The 16,234-nt window shown below is 43.6% G+C and overlaps 1 protein-coding gene across 7 annotated transcripts in view; it reads right to left on the bottom strand.

Moving 5' to 3' along the window:
• The window catches only part of LOC119966423 (voltage-dependent L-type calcium channel subunit beta-2-like), a 461,782-nt gene that overhangs the window by 150,638 nt on the left and 294,910 nt on the right, over positions 1–16,234 (bottom strand). The window lies entirely within an intron of this gene.

Genomic DNA, 16,234 nt, shown 5'->3' with positions numbered 1-16,234 from the left:
GATGGGGCCACACACTAATTATCAATAGATAGGTACACATAGTTGTTCTTGAGCTGTTGGGACATTAAGGACATGCTAAAAGAAGGCAACGAGTCAAAATGTGTAATGCAGATTCTTCTGATTTAAGAATCATTTCCCCCGGTAAATTAAATAAGCTGGATAAAGTCCATTGGTGAAATTATTGTAAAAGGCATGGACTATACCCCACTCAGCAGTCAATTCTCTATCCTCTCAATTATTTCTCCTATTCATCCAAAAAGTAAATCTCTTACATGCCTTAGGAAATATTTTGAAGCATTCCTCGGTCAGTGAGGACTGCCTGCCAGTAACAGCTTCATAATTTAGGCCTGTGCTCCTTCACTGCCCCTGCATTCACCTTACCCATCATCTACATAACTATGTATAAATTTAACTACATCATACCATTCGGTTCATTTTTTAAAAAATTATTACAACTCAAAGATATCACCCAGTGTACAAGTAGAACATTTTAGATTTTCCCACAGACCTTGGCTTTGAACAGACTTCTGAAGCAAAAAAATCCCCAAGGCAGTGGCTGATTTCCCAACACTTATATTTGGAATTAATGTTATGAAACAGTGTCTAGAGCCAACACGTGGAATGTCTGAATAAGTTCTCTCATTAGCCTAATGTTTCTGGTGGTTGAACAGGATTAATGAGGTTTCCAAAACCATCAAAATTTTACACAGTATGATAGCAATTGCCTGAACTGAAGTCAGGAGTGTCTCAACTGCTAGAAACTGAAAATGAACGTTAGATACACTTTAATCATCTGACTGCCAGACTCAAAAGATTGCTGAGACATTGAACACGGCTGCCACTGTTTGCATCATTTAACAGAACAGATCCAGATGTTCATGTCAATCTGAGGGTACAAATCCAGTGGCCTAACGTTCCACTGCTAGTTTCAGTTAATTGAGTCCCAGGAAAAGTTGGAGGTCACTAAAAATCCAACATTTTCTGTCGGTATCCTCGACTTAAAAAATGTACTAAGAGGAACAATCCAACTTGGATGTGATGGGTTCCATTACTGAATAGCCTTCCAACACTCACTGTTCAAGCTCAGGCATGAGAAACAGATATTTAGGTAAAGTACTGGAATATAGCCAGCACCAATTGAACTGTATTCAATCATAAGTCAATCCCTTTAGGAAAAGTGCATGATCAAAGACAAGCGGAAATTATTAATAATAATAATAATAATAATAATAATAATAGCTTTTTGTCACAAGTAAGCTTCAATGAAGTTACTATGAAAACCCCAAGAAGCTACATTCCAGCGCCTGTTCGGGGAGGCCGGTACGGGAATTGAACCCACGCTGCTGGCCTTGTTCTGCATTACAAGTCAGCTGTTTAGACCACTGTGCTAAACCAGCCCCTATTTTTTAATATTACGTGATTAGCACTCTTTAATAACTATTAAACAACATATTTGTCCAGCCCTCAGTTGCACAAATGAAGTCAACCACATCAAATCTTTCAAGGGCAGTTAGGAAGGCAAATGCAATGTTAGCAACATGAATGCAAGACCAAAGATGTACTTCGGAGGCTGTATAAGGCTCTGGTCAGACCCCATTTGGAGTAATGTGAGCAGTTTTGGGCCCTATATTTAAGGAAGGTTGTGCTGGCCTTGAAAAGGGGCCAGAGGAGGTTCACAAGAATCATCCCTGGAATGAACAGCTTGTAGTATAAGGAACGGTTGAGGACTCTGGGTCTGTACTCATTGGAGTTTAGAAGGATGAGGGGGGGGATCTGATTAAAACTTACAAGATACCGCGAGGCCTAGATAGAGCGAACGTGGAGAGGATGTTTCCACTTGTAGGAAAAACTAGAAGCAGAGGACACAATCTCAGACTAAAGGGACGATCCTTTAAAACAGAGCTGAGGAGGAATTTCTTCAGCCAGAGGGTAGTGAATCTGTGGAACTCTTTGCCACAGAAGGCTGTGGACACCAAATCATTGAGTGTCTTTAAGGCAGAGATAGATAGATAGATTCTTGATTAATAAGGTGATCAGAGGTTATGGGGTTGAGAAAAATATCAGTCATGATTGAATGACAGAGCAGACTCAATGGGCCAAGTTGCCTAATTCTGCTTCTATAATAATAATGACCATCTTCATGGGAGAAGGTCCACTCACCACAACATTAAGCCCTTTTGAACTGGTCATTCTCCAAATCAGAGCCTTTCTCCATGCTGTAGGTGTAAGAATTACGGGAGGTGCAGAGTGAAAGGCGAAGGTGGTTTATTTTGAAGTGAAAATAAAGCTGCGAACATGGCAGACAAAATAAACGTCCCAGCCCAGGACTGTTGGGGAAATCATAGAAACCCTGCAGTGCAGAAAGAGGCAACACATGAACATGAACACCCACACACACATTGTATGTCACATTAAAACATGTTCTTCCTCACTTTCTGTATGCAATGCCCTCTATCTTCTCCCTCCCCCATTCCATGACTCAACTGAAACAAGGTAGCAGATCCAAACAAGTAATCCTCATTTTACCCATTATGAGTCCCAGTACATTTGATCCATACTGGGCTATTTGGTCATTTTGTAAAGTGTGCATAGAGTGGAAGTGTGCAAATGCATGTGACCATGGCAATGGAGGAGCAGGTCAAATGGTGGGATCAGAAATTGGTGATTCAGACATCATGGACTGTCTTGTTACGCTCTTGACGCAGCATAAGCTGCTTCCTTGATGTGCACTTTGACAAAGGAATGTTCAGACGTGGAGATAACTTCAACACGTTTATTAAACTATTAACAATTCTCCTACTTGGATTCGACTCCACTGTTAATCCTTCTATAGCTACTCAGGCTGACGAACCAGTCTGCTACAATCCACGTGGTGGGTGTTATGTTCAATCAACCCTGTGTCTGTACTCACTGAGTGTCTCCACTGGAAAGAGGAAGATCATGTGCGCTGTGTCCTTTGTATATGGGTTGGTATAATGCCCTCCTGTGGTAGTGTCACCTCTGTGTATCGTGAATGCCCATTGGTCGTGTCCTATCCGACTGACCTATTGGTTGAATGTCTGTGTGTCATGTCTCTAGTGCTCCCTCTAGTGTCTAGCTAGTCTACATGTATTTACATTAACCCCTTGTGTATTTACAGATGCAGATCACCACAAGGACCTCATTTGGCAGCTACTATTGTTTTATGCAGTTATTTAAAGGAACAGGATTTTTAAAGGAAGAAGCATTTTGGAGCTGAAACAATTAGATTTTATAGGGAACAGTAACCGATTAGTAATTTAGATGCCTGCTTGACTGACAATCCAGAGACTACTCGCGAGCATGAAGCAATTAGGTTGCATTAAAAGCCCATGTGGTTCGCTAAAATCCTCAGGGGAAAGAAATCTACTGTCCTTTTCTTATCTGGTCTATAAGTGATACCAGACCAACAGCAAATCGGTTAATTATTAAAATGTAAACCACAAATGTAGTGTTACAATAGGCCCTGTATAAATGAAAATATGTTCCCTCTTTTTTAATGACAGCACAAAGCCAAGGACGTATTAGGTCTACAAAAGGAAGCTACAAATTATTTGTTTTTCTGGTAGTATATATCAGATCCAGGAGGAAAGTTATGTAAATATCTGTGTACAATGGGCCATTTATTAAAACATTCAGATACATGACACAGACACCTACATCACATGACTCTCTCCTTCCAATACCCAGAGACTCTCCCCACCATTACCTCGGAGTATCTCTCAGATTTAATTTTCACTCCCAATATTTAATAAGCCAGTTAAGCTTTAACAACAATTCAACATTGTCAGTCACTTTTACTGAAAACAGCGGGTCTGGTGGCCTGAAGTGCATATGTTTTAATGCAAGAAGTATTACGGGTAAGGCAGATGAACTTAGAGCTTGGATTAGTACTTGGAACTATGATGTTGTTGCCATTACCGAGACCTGGTTGAGGGAAGGACAGGATTGGCAGCTATATGTTCCAGGATTTAGATGTTTCAGGTGGGATAGAGGGGAATGTAAGGGGTGGCGGAGTTGCGGTACTGGTTAGGGAGAATATCACAGCTGTACTACAGGAGGACACCTCAGAGGGCAGCGAGGCTATATGGATAGAGATCAGGAATAAGAAGGGTGCAGTCAGAATGTTGGGGGTTTACTACAGGCCTCCCAATAGTCAGAGGGAGATAGAGGAGCAATAAGGTAGAACAGATTTTGGAAATGAGTAAAAACGACAGGGTTGTTGTGATGGGAGACTTCAACTTCCCCAATATTAACTGTGACTCACTTAGTGCTCGGGGCTTAGACGGGTCAGAGTTTGTAAGGAGCATCCAGGAGGGCTTCTTAAAACAATATGGAGATAGTCCAACGAGGGACGCGGCTGGATTGGAACTGGTATTGGGGAATGAGCCCGGCCACGTGGTAGAGGTTTCAGTTGGGGAGCATTTCGGGAACAGTGACCACAACTCAGTATATTTTAAAGTGCTGATGGACAAGGATAAGAGTGGTCCTAGGGTGAATGTGCTAAATTGGGGGGGGGGAAGGCTAATTAGAACAATCTTAGGCGGGAACTGAAGAACCTAGAGTGGGGGCGAATGTTTGAGGATAAATCAATATCTGACATGTGGGAGGCTTTCAAACGTCAGTTGAAAGGAATTCAGGACCGGCATGTCCCTGTGCTGAAGAAGGATAAATACGGCAAATTTTGGGAACCTTGGATAATGAGAGATATTGTAGCCTCGCCAAAATGAAAAGGGAGGCATCTGTCAGGGCTAGAAGGCTGGGAATAGACCAAGCCTGTGTGGAGTATAAGGAAAGTAGGAAGGAACTTAAGCAAGGAGTCAGGAGGGTAGAAGGGGTCACAAAACGTCATTGGCAAATAGGGTTAAGGAAAGTCCCAAGGCTTTCTACACGTAGATAAGAAGCAAGGGGTAGCCAGGGAAAGGGTTGGCCCACTGAAGCAGTGTTCTTCAAAGTCGGGGGCATGACCCGCGGGTGGGTCGCGGGCAGTTAACGGGAGGGTCGCGGAGCCGTTGTCCACGGCGCTCCCGATTGCGCAAATCCCTGCACAGCAGCCGGCTTTTCATAACGCTGGCTGCAAGCGGCCGCGAACATGTTAAAAAAAAAATTCCGCAGCATTGCGCATGCGCGCTGATAATCGGGCACGCATGCGCAGTGCGGCCGCTATTTTTTTTAAATGGTTGCAGCTTTATGTTTTACAAGTTATGTAGTGGTTTTTTTTTCATTTATTTCATTCATTTCATTGTTTTTACAAGTTTGGGGGGTTTTATTCATTTTTTTTCATTTATTTAACTCATTTTCTTTTACAAGTTCGTGGGGGAGGGGGGTTTATTTGATAAAATTTTACAGGAAAAAAATTCAAAACTTTGGACAGATGGCGACTCCATACTTTCCGACACCAGAAGGCTTCACCTTCATCCAACTGGTTCCATTGGAGGAGCGTGTACGAGGGCCAACGGGACCCAAAACCATTTCCTCCATTTTTGTCAGCAACAAACAAGGTAAGAGAAAATGGTGGGTCGCTCAGGTCGGCCGGCATGGGTCGTGAAGGTCAGCTGGCGTGGGTCCCGAAGGTTGGCTGGTTGGTAAAAATGGGTCCCCGGAAAAAAAGTTTGAAGAACACTCCACTGAAGGATAGGCAAGGGAATCTATGTGTGGAGCCAGAGGAAATGGACAAGGTACTAAATGAATACTTTGCATCAGTATTCACCAAAGAGAAGGAATTGGTGGATGTTGAGTCTGGAGAAGGGTGTGTAGATAGCCTGGGTCACACTGAGATCCAAAATGACGAGGTGTTGGGCGTCTTGAAAAATATTAAAGTAGATAAGTCCCCAGGGCCTGATGGGATCTACCCTAGGATACTGAAGGAGGCTAGAGAGGAAATTGCTGAGGCCTTGACAGAAATCTTTGGATCCCCACTGTCTTCAGGTGATGTCCCGGAGGACTGGAGAATAGACAATGTTGTTACTTTGTTTAATAAGGGTAGCAAGAATAATCCAGGGAACTACAGGCCAATGAGCCTACGTCAGTGGTAGGGAAATTACTGTAGAGAATTCTCTGAGACAGGATCTACTCCCATTTGGAAGCAAATGGACGTATTAGCGAGAGGCAGCACGGTTTTGTGAAGAGGAGGTCATGTCTCAGTAACTTGATAGAGTTTTTCAAAGAGGTCACAAAGATGATTAATGCAGGTAGGGCAGTGGATGTTGTCTACATGGACTTCAGTAAGGCCTTTGACAAGGTCCCTCATGGTAGACTGGTACAAAAGGTGATGTCACACGGGATCAGGGGAGAGCTGGCAAGATGGATACAGAACTGGCTATGTCATAGAAGGCAGAGAATAGCAATGGAAGGGTGCTTTTCTAATTGGAGGGCTGTGACTAGTGGTGTTCCACAGGGATCAGTGCTGGGACCTTTGCTGTTCATAGTAGATATAAATGATTTGGAGGAAAATGTAACTGGTCTGATTAGTAAGTTTTCAGATGCCACAAAGGTTGGTGGAATTGCGGATAGCGATGAGGACTGTCAGAGGATACAGCATGATTTAGGTTGTTTGGAGACTTGGATGGAGAGATGGCAGATGGCGTTTAATCCGGACAAATGTGAGGCAATGCATTTTGGAAGGTCTAATGCAGGTCGGGAATATACAGTGAATGGTAGAACCCTCAAGAGTATTGAAAGTCAGAGAGATCTAGGTGTACAGGTCCACATGTCACTGAAAGGGGTAACACAGGTGGAGAAGGTAGTCAAGAAGGCATACAGCATGCTTGCCTTCATTGGCCAGGCATTGAGTATAATAATTGGCAAGTCATGTTGTAGCTGTATAGAACCTTAGTTAGGCCACACTTGGAGTATAGTGTTCAATTCTGGTCACCACACTACCAGAAGGATGTGGAGGCTTTAGAGAGGGTGTAGAAGAGATTTACCAGGATGTTGCCTGGTATGGAGGGCATTAGCTATGAGGAGCGGTTGAATAAACTCGGTTTGTTCTCACTGGAACGACGGAGGTTGAGGGGCGACCTGATAGATGTCTACAAAATTATGAGGGGCATAGACAGAGTGGATAGTCAGAGGCTTTTTCCCAGGGTAGAGGGGTCAATTACTAGGGGGCAGAGGTTTAAGGTGTGAGGGGCAAGATTGTGAGAAGATGTAAGAGGCAGGCTTTTTTTTTTTTACACAGAGGGTAGTGGGTGCCTGGAACTCGCTGCGGAGGTGGTGGTGGAAGTAGGGGTGATAGTGACATTTGAAGGGCATCTTGACAAATACATGAATAGGATGGGAATAGAGGGATATGGACCCCGTAAGTGTAGAAGACTTTAGTTTTGACAGGCAGCATGGTCGGAACAGGCTTGGAGGGCCAAAGGGCCTGTTCCTGTGTTGTACTTTTCTTTGCTCTTTACTGATACTAATTATTTGAATTTAATAGAATTCAAGTTCTCAATCTGCCCATTTGAAGATTAGCAATGGCAACATGCTGGCCTTACCAGTGGCCTAATAAAATAAATTAAGCGCCTATTACCATTTTTGCACATCTCTGGAATATCCTTGCAAATTTTCTCTTCAAAATCTTTCCCACAAGTTGGTAGCTTATAGAATAGGCTCCGCCGTTTTATTCTAACTAAATAGATCTTCTATACTCAAGGGAATACAAGCCTAGTTTATGCAACCTGTTCTCATAATTTTAAAAATTTACAGCAAAATATGCATTGTTCCTCCAAAGGCAATATATCCCTCCCAAGATGCAAAGTCCAAAACTGAATGCAGTCACGTGGCTGGTGTCTGATCACTATCCTACTGTTTGCACAAAAGCAGCCACATAATAGTGTAGCAACTTGATACCCCACTTTACAATACACAAGGAGCTACGCTTTGAGTATTGAACATACGTGGAGCACTCGTCCCATGCACTGTGCCACATACATCGAAATTAATTACACCAACCATTGCTACATGTTCACGAGGGCAACATTCCAACACAGTGCTTAAGCAAACATGATACAAGTACACAAACCACAAAAGACAATTTGATTCACCATAAGGCGGCTTTAATGATACTAACTCCACATGCACTATTAAACACAACACAGGCCACAGACCACAATCATTCATCATAACCACTTCAATTTACTGAAAAACATGATTAATTGGTAAATATGTTTTTTAGTTTGGAATTCTTTCTGACTCATCCCTTACTCGCCATGCATCTTCACAATCTCCTGGTAGAGACAACATTACCAGTTAATCATAGCCAATTCAGGAACACTCTGTCAAAACTTCCTTTCAAATGCCTTAGAAGGTAATCGTCGGAGACCCCAATTTATGAATCATTGCCCCAAATGGAGTGTTGGAAAGGAAATTGGCCATCCTTACCTCATCCGACCTACATAAAGCTCCAGTCTCTCATCAACGTGGTTGACTCTTCCAACTGGGCAACATAGCCTTGCCAGTGACACCCACATCCCATGTAAGAATTTTTTTTATAAATCTTACTTTTCCTGCTGTGATATTGTTGATTTCCAATAATAAATCCAGTTCCTTCTGAGGGTGCAATGAGCCAATCACCAATATCTCCATAGGTTGACCTTCAGAAACAAATGATCCAGCCTCCCACCCCGCTTTCTTAATTGAAATGGGTGGACCATTCTTCTACCTGATCCCCACCATCTGAAAGAAGGTCTCTAAATCATATACCCTGCAGCTCTCCAGCAACAGCTGATCATTAATTTTCTAATCCAGCGGCAGAGTGTCCACGCCATCGTAAACGCTGTCGCGTTTTACGCCAGCGTGAACGGGCCGCTGCCAGGACTAATTGTAGCCCCAACAGGGGGCCAGCACGGCACTGAAGCAATTCACGCCGCTCCAGCTACAGATCCCGGCACGGACTGTGCGCCGCAGGATCTGCGCATGCGCAGTGGCCAACACGCGCATGCGCAGTGACCTCCTTCAACGGCCGGCCCCGAGGCAATATGGCGCAGGGCTACAGGGGCTGACGCGTAGGAAAGGAGGCCCCCAGCGGTGGGTGCCAATCGCGGGCCAGGCCACATCGGACCTCCGCCCCCACAGGCAGCCACCCGGGCCCTTCAATGCCGAGATCCCGCCCACTCCGAGCAGGTTAGAATGTCACCGGAGGGACTGTTTTTTTTCACGGAGCACCAGGATAGTTGATTTGTACAAGAACAATGGGTGATTGGAAATATCTTATGAAAGCAAAGTTAGCAGTTACGTCTGTAAAGTTATCTTAAATATGCATGATCAAGCAATTGTTACACTGTCCTGGGCATTCTTGACAATGATGTTAAGATTTTGTTAAACACATTTGTCATAATATACACACAAGTATATGATGGTGCACAGACAGGCATTGATTGACACGCAGGATGACCAATGAACACACAGAACACAGCAGCCAATCACCAGACAGGACACAACCACTATATAGCCAGAGGCCACTATAAAGCCAGACGGCACTAGCTTTCCTGCTCTCTTGGGATCCAGCCTCTGAGACAGTCAGAGCCCGTGAGCAACAACTAGAACATACACCATGTGGTAGTAAGATAGTCTGGTCAGGTTAGCCTCAGGTCTCCAGTCAACTCAGCACAGTGTCAACCCACAGTTTAAGTATGTACGATAGTTAATAGTTCAATAAAATAGAGTTGCATTCCTTCAAGTGTTGGAAGCTTGTCTCTCTCACTGCTGCAGTAAACGCAGCCCTGGCGGACCCAGCTTACCCAACACATCAACATTGTGATAAACTTGCTCGAAAGACAACTGTCCCCATTTAGGGATACAGTTCCTCTCAAATTCACTGCTGCGAACTATGAGGGGCAGAAATAACTGATCACGCAGTTTGAATTGTAAACAGTTTCAGGATTTCGTTCAGATTGTTGAACACAGCCTCCTCCAGTCTTTTTTAAAGGAATAATTTCCTCCTAGAGTTATGCAGAAATTTTGCACCTTGAAAGAACACTGTGGCCCAGATTTGTGTCACGATGCAAAATGGAGTGTGAAACCCAATGTTTGCAGTTTAGAACAGGCAAAAGGGGGTTTGATGAATTTATTTGGATAAGACACCCTTCCAGATTGTTAATAGTGAATATAATTATCCATTTCTAATGCACAAACTAATTTAGAACTGTCCAGCTGTTAAGAAGCCATCAAGGAGCTTTCAAAGGATGAAAGGGAGTTGACAGTGACAAAGGGCAGTGGGGGCCATAGGTTGGCAGGAGTTGACACTCGAGTTGGCATAGGGGCTATAAAAGGGCCATGAAGATGCAGAGAGAATAGGGGTTATGAGAGGCCAAGGGGATGCTGGGTGTAGAACACGAGATGGCATAGGTTGGCATTGATGGGGCATAGAGAATGGAGATGTTTTTTTTACTTTTTTTTTAATGTGTTACAACACAGAGTATCGGAGCACAGAAGCAGCACACCTCTGCACCCGCTAGCCTTCACACTCCTTATGGTGGCAGTGGACCAGACATCCAACCCAACCCACCCCCAGGACAACATTCTGACCTGCGGGTGGTCACTCTTAAAGGTTGGTTTCACAGAGCTGGGAATTCTCTAGTCCATTACTGGGTACCCGTTCATTATCTTCCATCTTATTAAAATACTATAAATCAACACCCATTGTAAACTCTACAATGCAATGTCACAAATGAAGTAAAACGCATCACACACCAAGCTATATTTGAGTTACAATATTGTAAATTATTTTTAAGCAGCATCTGGGAAAAAAATAAGCTTGAAGGCAAAATACCAGACTTGAAAATATAAAATATAAAAAGTTGCAATACTCCTGCATATCACGATGTTCATCCTCTTCCTGCCAGCAAGCACGCTGTGCTCTACTTTATTACAGTAAGATTTAGAATCAACTTAAGTTCCGAATCGTGGCAGTGTTGATTGGCATGGGAAAGGACGTGTCTCCCTGCCACTGATTGTTTTTTTAATGGGTTCTTGGAAAATGTGGCAAAACAAGTTCCTATCTCAAGAGCAGATCTCTGAAAAAAATTGTCCCCATCCTTTCAGCCACAATACTGTTTTCTCAAGTCCGGCACCCAGTATGCTGTAAAAATAACATTTATAACTATCTAATATAATTGAACCGTTGTGAAGCAAAGCTCAATATACCAATAAACTCAATTGTTGCTTGGTAACTATTTTTGTCTGATTGCATCTCTGTAAATTGGCATGAAAATGTTTTTCTTTGTTAAAAGGTGCAATATAAATTTAGACTGTGGTTGCCATTACAATGCTTTCATCTATTTGTAACCTGTGGAGATCTCCTCTCTCTCAGAAAGGAAACCTCAGATTTGCCTCCTGTTTGAGTTGCAGAGCGACTTTGGTGAAGTGTTTGGCGAAGCCTACACTTTCGTTCAACTTCAATCACCCAATCAGGTTTTAATTTATTGACAAGGTATTGCTAACAACTTTTTGTACAAATTAAACTGAAAACATTCATAGAAGTGTCAAATATTAATCATACTTTTCATTCGATGAAATATACATTTTTAACCAAACTATTCATTCAGCTTTCATTGCATCTTCTTCACTTTCTTGCTCAAAGTAAATATTACCTTGTCTGAACTGTTGTACATCAGCCTTCATCAATTGGCTCATTCCATATATCTATTCCAAGAATCCATTTTATTCCTCAAAATCCACATTGAGAGCCCACTGGGTGCATCATTTCAGTGAAAAGCTATTAATTTAGATTCACTCCTTTGTTCTTTGCAAATAGCCCTGTAATTGTTTTCCCTTTAGTTATTTTTGAATCTGCTTCCACCACCCTTTCAAGCTGTACATCCCAGATCATAACAACTCACTAAATAAAGAAATTTCCCTTCATCGTCCCGCTGATTCTGTTCAGTGACAGTCCCCACCTCTGGTTCTCCCGGGTAGACACAGCATGCACCAATAAAACAAGCCATTTACCATTTTCACTGAATTTAATTGCAAACAAGCTGTTCATAACACAATAGGAGGATATCATGGGCAGTTCAGTAAGTGCAATTAATTACTGTTACCTATTTATCTGAGCAGCCAAGAGCCTCTCTTGCGTGCAGCCCAAACATTTAAAATTGTTTTTTAAATGCACCAGGAACTGAAGCTGTCCAAAGTCTCCACTTTCAGCCTACCTTCATTGTTAACAATGCAAACAGTGGCTGAGACTTCAGGCCACTTCAATTAGCTGGCCACTAAATACAGATGATCTGTTAGCACATTTATAAAAAACAATCCGATTTTGGCATCATGACAATGCTGTTCCCATCACTTTGAACTAGATTCCTTATCTCTTAAATATTTTAAGGTTTAAGGAGTCGAATAGATATAGCATCCATCACATATAATGAGCAAATCAAATTCTCACAAATGTGTCCACTATATGCAGTAGGGTATGCACCTAACTTGCGTCTTCCGGTTATCGACCCTCTGGTCAGTTGAAAACGTTTCTCCTTATTTACGCATTAACCCCTGTCCAAATTTTAATAATAAATCTGCCCATAAAACCTTCTTCGCTCCAAGGACAATTCCAACATCTCTCCTACCTCTGCATAACAGAACTCCAACTTCACCAATATTAGCTTTCTGAAAAAAATGAAAATCGCTTCTTGTCACAAGTAGGCTTCAAATGAAGTTACTGCGAAAAGCCCCTAGTTGCCACATTCCGGCGCCTGTCCAGGGAGGCTAGTACTGGAATTGAACCGTGCTGCTGGCCTGCCTTGGTCTGCTTTAAAAGCCAGCTATTTAGCCCAGTGCTAAACCAGCCCAGAATGAAATGAAAATTGCTTATTGTCACAATAGGCTGCAAATGAAGTTACTGTGAAAAGCCCCTGGTCGCCACATTCCGGTACCTGTTCAGGGAGGCTGGTACGGGAATTGAACCCACGCTGCTGGCCTGCCTTGGTCTGCTTTACAAGTCAGCTATTTAGCCCACTGTGCTCTCTGGTTAAAATTTCTTTCTTTTCTGAATAGATGGTGGGATATATTGGGCTGGATTCTCCAATCCTGCGGCTATGTCCCCAGGATCCATCTGGTCTTATGAATAATAAGTCGGCGGCACCCCCACACTGATCCTCTATCCATGGGGAGGGCTAGCAGCTGCACAGCGCAAAGTGCACCCCCAGATCAGCCCCCACCAGTGCCCCCAGTCCAGCGGAACGGCTCTCCCCCCAATCCCCCCCACCCCCCCCCATGTGGTGGGCTCAGTCCGCAGCCACCACGTGACGTCCCTGAACGGTGTGAGCACACGTGTCCCACTTCATCGGGGACTCAGCCATTCGGGAGCAAAGCATTGGGCGAGGGCCTCAGGTGACATCCTGAGGCCACCCATACAGCATGTGGCGTACTCCACAGGTACGCCGTTTTTGAGGGGCGGAGCATCGCTAAAACAGCACCTCTCCCGATTACGCCGTAAACAGGGATTCTCCGGCTGATCACCAAACGTGATTTCGGAGAATCCAACCCACTGACTTCAAGCAAATGCTACTTTTGCATCCTGGATAATATGCACAAAGATGTGACACCTACATTAGCTATTATAGTAATTACATTGGCTTTGTTAATCCCTTTTTCTTATATGTTGTGACCAGGATAGGAATATTGTTCAGGAAACAATATAATTTATTGAAATTGGGGGGAAAAAGAGAGTACAAGAAACCTTGGAATGTCATTTCCAATGAATCAGGTTGGCAAATGTACTTGGATCTTACAAACCTTAAAAGTGTCCGGTTTGACGCCTGGTCCGTACTAAGTTAGCCAATTTGAGCTGGCAAGCTACAATTGCCTTAGGTGCCCTCGTCTGAGAGCAGCAGCTAAGTTTCTCACTACTGACTGCTACAAACGTATGCTCTGCTGCAAAATATCTCTGCTTAGACATTAGAAATTGGACATAATCTAGCCCATCAATGGCTCCCACGGTAGGAATTCCTGGTGCCACTTCTAGACTGAACTCATATGAAAGGTGGGCATATGGTTACACACGTAACCCAATCTTGTACAAATAACGGAAGCAAACGGGGAAGAAAATCAGGGGGAACAAGTCATGCTTCCCATGTTTACAACATGAATTTTCATTAATAATCTCTAACTATAGATATTTGAAATTAGACTTAATAAGAAATGAACAGTTTATGATTACAGCTGTAGCCATCCGAGCAGCACAATGAATTTGCATACTGACCTTTCATTTCTGCAAACTTGGGGCAGAATATTGGAAGCCAGCTGGAGTTGGAAACATAGGTGGATATTTCCCTCCGCCTGCTGGTTTGCCATCATTGGTCCTGCCACCGGGCCATTTTAATGGAGGTGGTGGGGTAGTGGCATTGTCACTGGACTATTAATCCAGAGACCCAGGGTAATGCCCAGGGGATCCGGCTTTGAATCCCACCACGGTAGATGGTGAAATTACCTGACCTGGCCTCCATCTGACTCCAGACCCATAGCAATGTGGTCAACTCTTAAATATCTAGAATAGAATCATAGAATCTCTACAGTGCAGAAGGCGGCTATTTGGCCTATCGAATCTGCACCAACCATTCAAAAGAGCACCCTCGGCAGGTCCACCCCCCCAGCACCCCCTCACCCCAGTAACCCCACCTAACCTTTGGACACTTGAGGGCAATTTAGCATGGCCAATCCACCTGCCCTGCACATCTTTAGACTATGGGAGGAAACTGGAGCACCCAAAGGAAACCCACGTAGACACGGAGAGAATGTGCAAACAGTCACCCAAGGTAAGAATTGAACCAGAGTCCCTGGCAGTGCTAACCACTGTGCTACCATGCAGCCCCTGAAATGGCAATTAGGGATGGGCAACTTTTCACAATATATATTAATAATCTGGAGCAAGGAACTGAAGGCACTGTTGCTAAGTTTGCAGATGATGCAAAGATCTGTAGAGGGTCAGATAGTATTGAGGAAGCAGGCGTGCTGCAGAAGGTCTTGGACAAGCTAGGCGAGTGGACAATGAAGTGGCAAATGAAATACAATGTGGAAAAGTATGAGATTATGCACTTTGGAAGGAGGAATTTAGGCATAGACTATTTCAAAATGGGGAAATGCTTAGGAAATCAGGAGCACAAAGGGACTTGGGAGTCCTTGTTCACGATTTTTTTAAGGTTAATGTGCAGGTTCAGTCGGCAGCTAAGAAGGCAAATGCAATGTTAACATTCATGTCAATAGTGCTGGAATACAAGACCAGGGAGGTACTTCTGAGTCTGTATAAGGTGCTGGTCAGACCCCATTTGGAGTATTGTGACCAGTTTTGAGCCTTGTATCTAGGGAAAGATTTGCTGGCCTTGGAAAGGATCCAGAAGAGGTTCACAAGAATGGTCCCTGGAATAAAGAACCTGTCGCGTGAGGAACGGCTGAGGACTCTGGGTCTGTACTCGTTGGGAGTTTGGAAGGATGAGAGGGGGATCTTATTGAAACTTACAGGCTAATGCGGGGCCTGGATAGAGTGGACATACAGAGGATGTTTCCACTTGTAGGAAAAACTAGAACCAGAGGACACCATCTCAAGTCTAAATGGACGATCCTTTAAAACAGAGATGAGGAGGAAATTCTTCAGGTGGTGAATCTGTGGAACACTTTGCCACAAAAGGCTGTGGATGCCAAATCACTGAGTGTCTTTAAGACAGCGATAGATAGGTTCTTGATTAATAAGGGGACCAGAGGTTATGGAGACAATATAACAATCGCTTATTGTCACAAGTAGGCTTCAATGAAGTTACTGTGAAAAGCCCCTAGTCGCCACATTCCGGCACCTGTTCGGGGAAGCTGGTACGGGAAGGCAGGAGAATGGGGATGAGAAAATATCAACCATGATTGAATGGCAGAGCAGACTCGATGAGCCGAGTGGCCTAATTCTGCTCCTATATCTTACGGTCTTATGGTCTAATCACCGGGATGACAAGATTGACATATGAAGAAAGACTGATTGATGGGCTTGTACTCACTTGAGTTTAGAAGAATGAGAGGGGATATCATAGAAACATATAAAATCCTGATGTGACTGGACAGGCTAGATGTGGGAAGAATGTTCCCAATGTTGGGGACATCCAGAACTAGGGATCACAGTTGAAGAATAAGGGTAAGCCATTCAGGACTGAGATGAGGAAGAACTTCTTCTCTCAAAGTGTTGTGGACTTCTCTATCACAGAAAGCTGTTTGAAATGAAATGAAAATGAAAATCGCTTATTGTCACGAGTAG

This window comes from Scyliorhinus canicula, chromosome 5, assembly GCF_902713615.1.
Source record: "Scyliorhinus canicula chromosome 5, sScyCan1.1, whole genome shotgun sequence".
Classification (NCBI taxonomy): Eukaryota; Metazoa; Chordata; class Chondrichthyes; order Carcharhiniformes; family Scyliorhinidae; genus Scyliorhinus; species Scyliorhinus canicula.
Note: the sequence above shows the minus strand (reverse complement) of the source record. Positions and strands in the feature narration are given on the sequence as shown.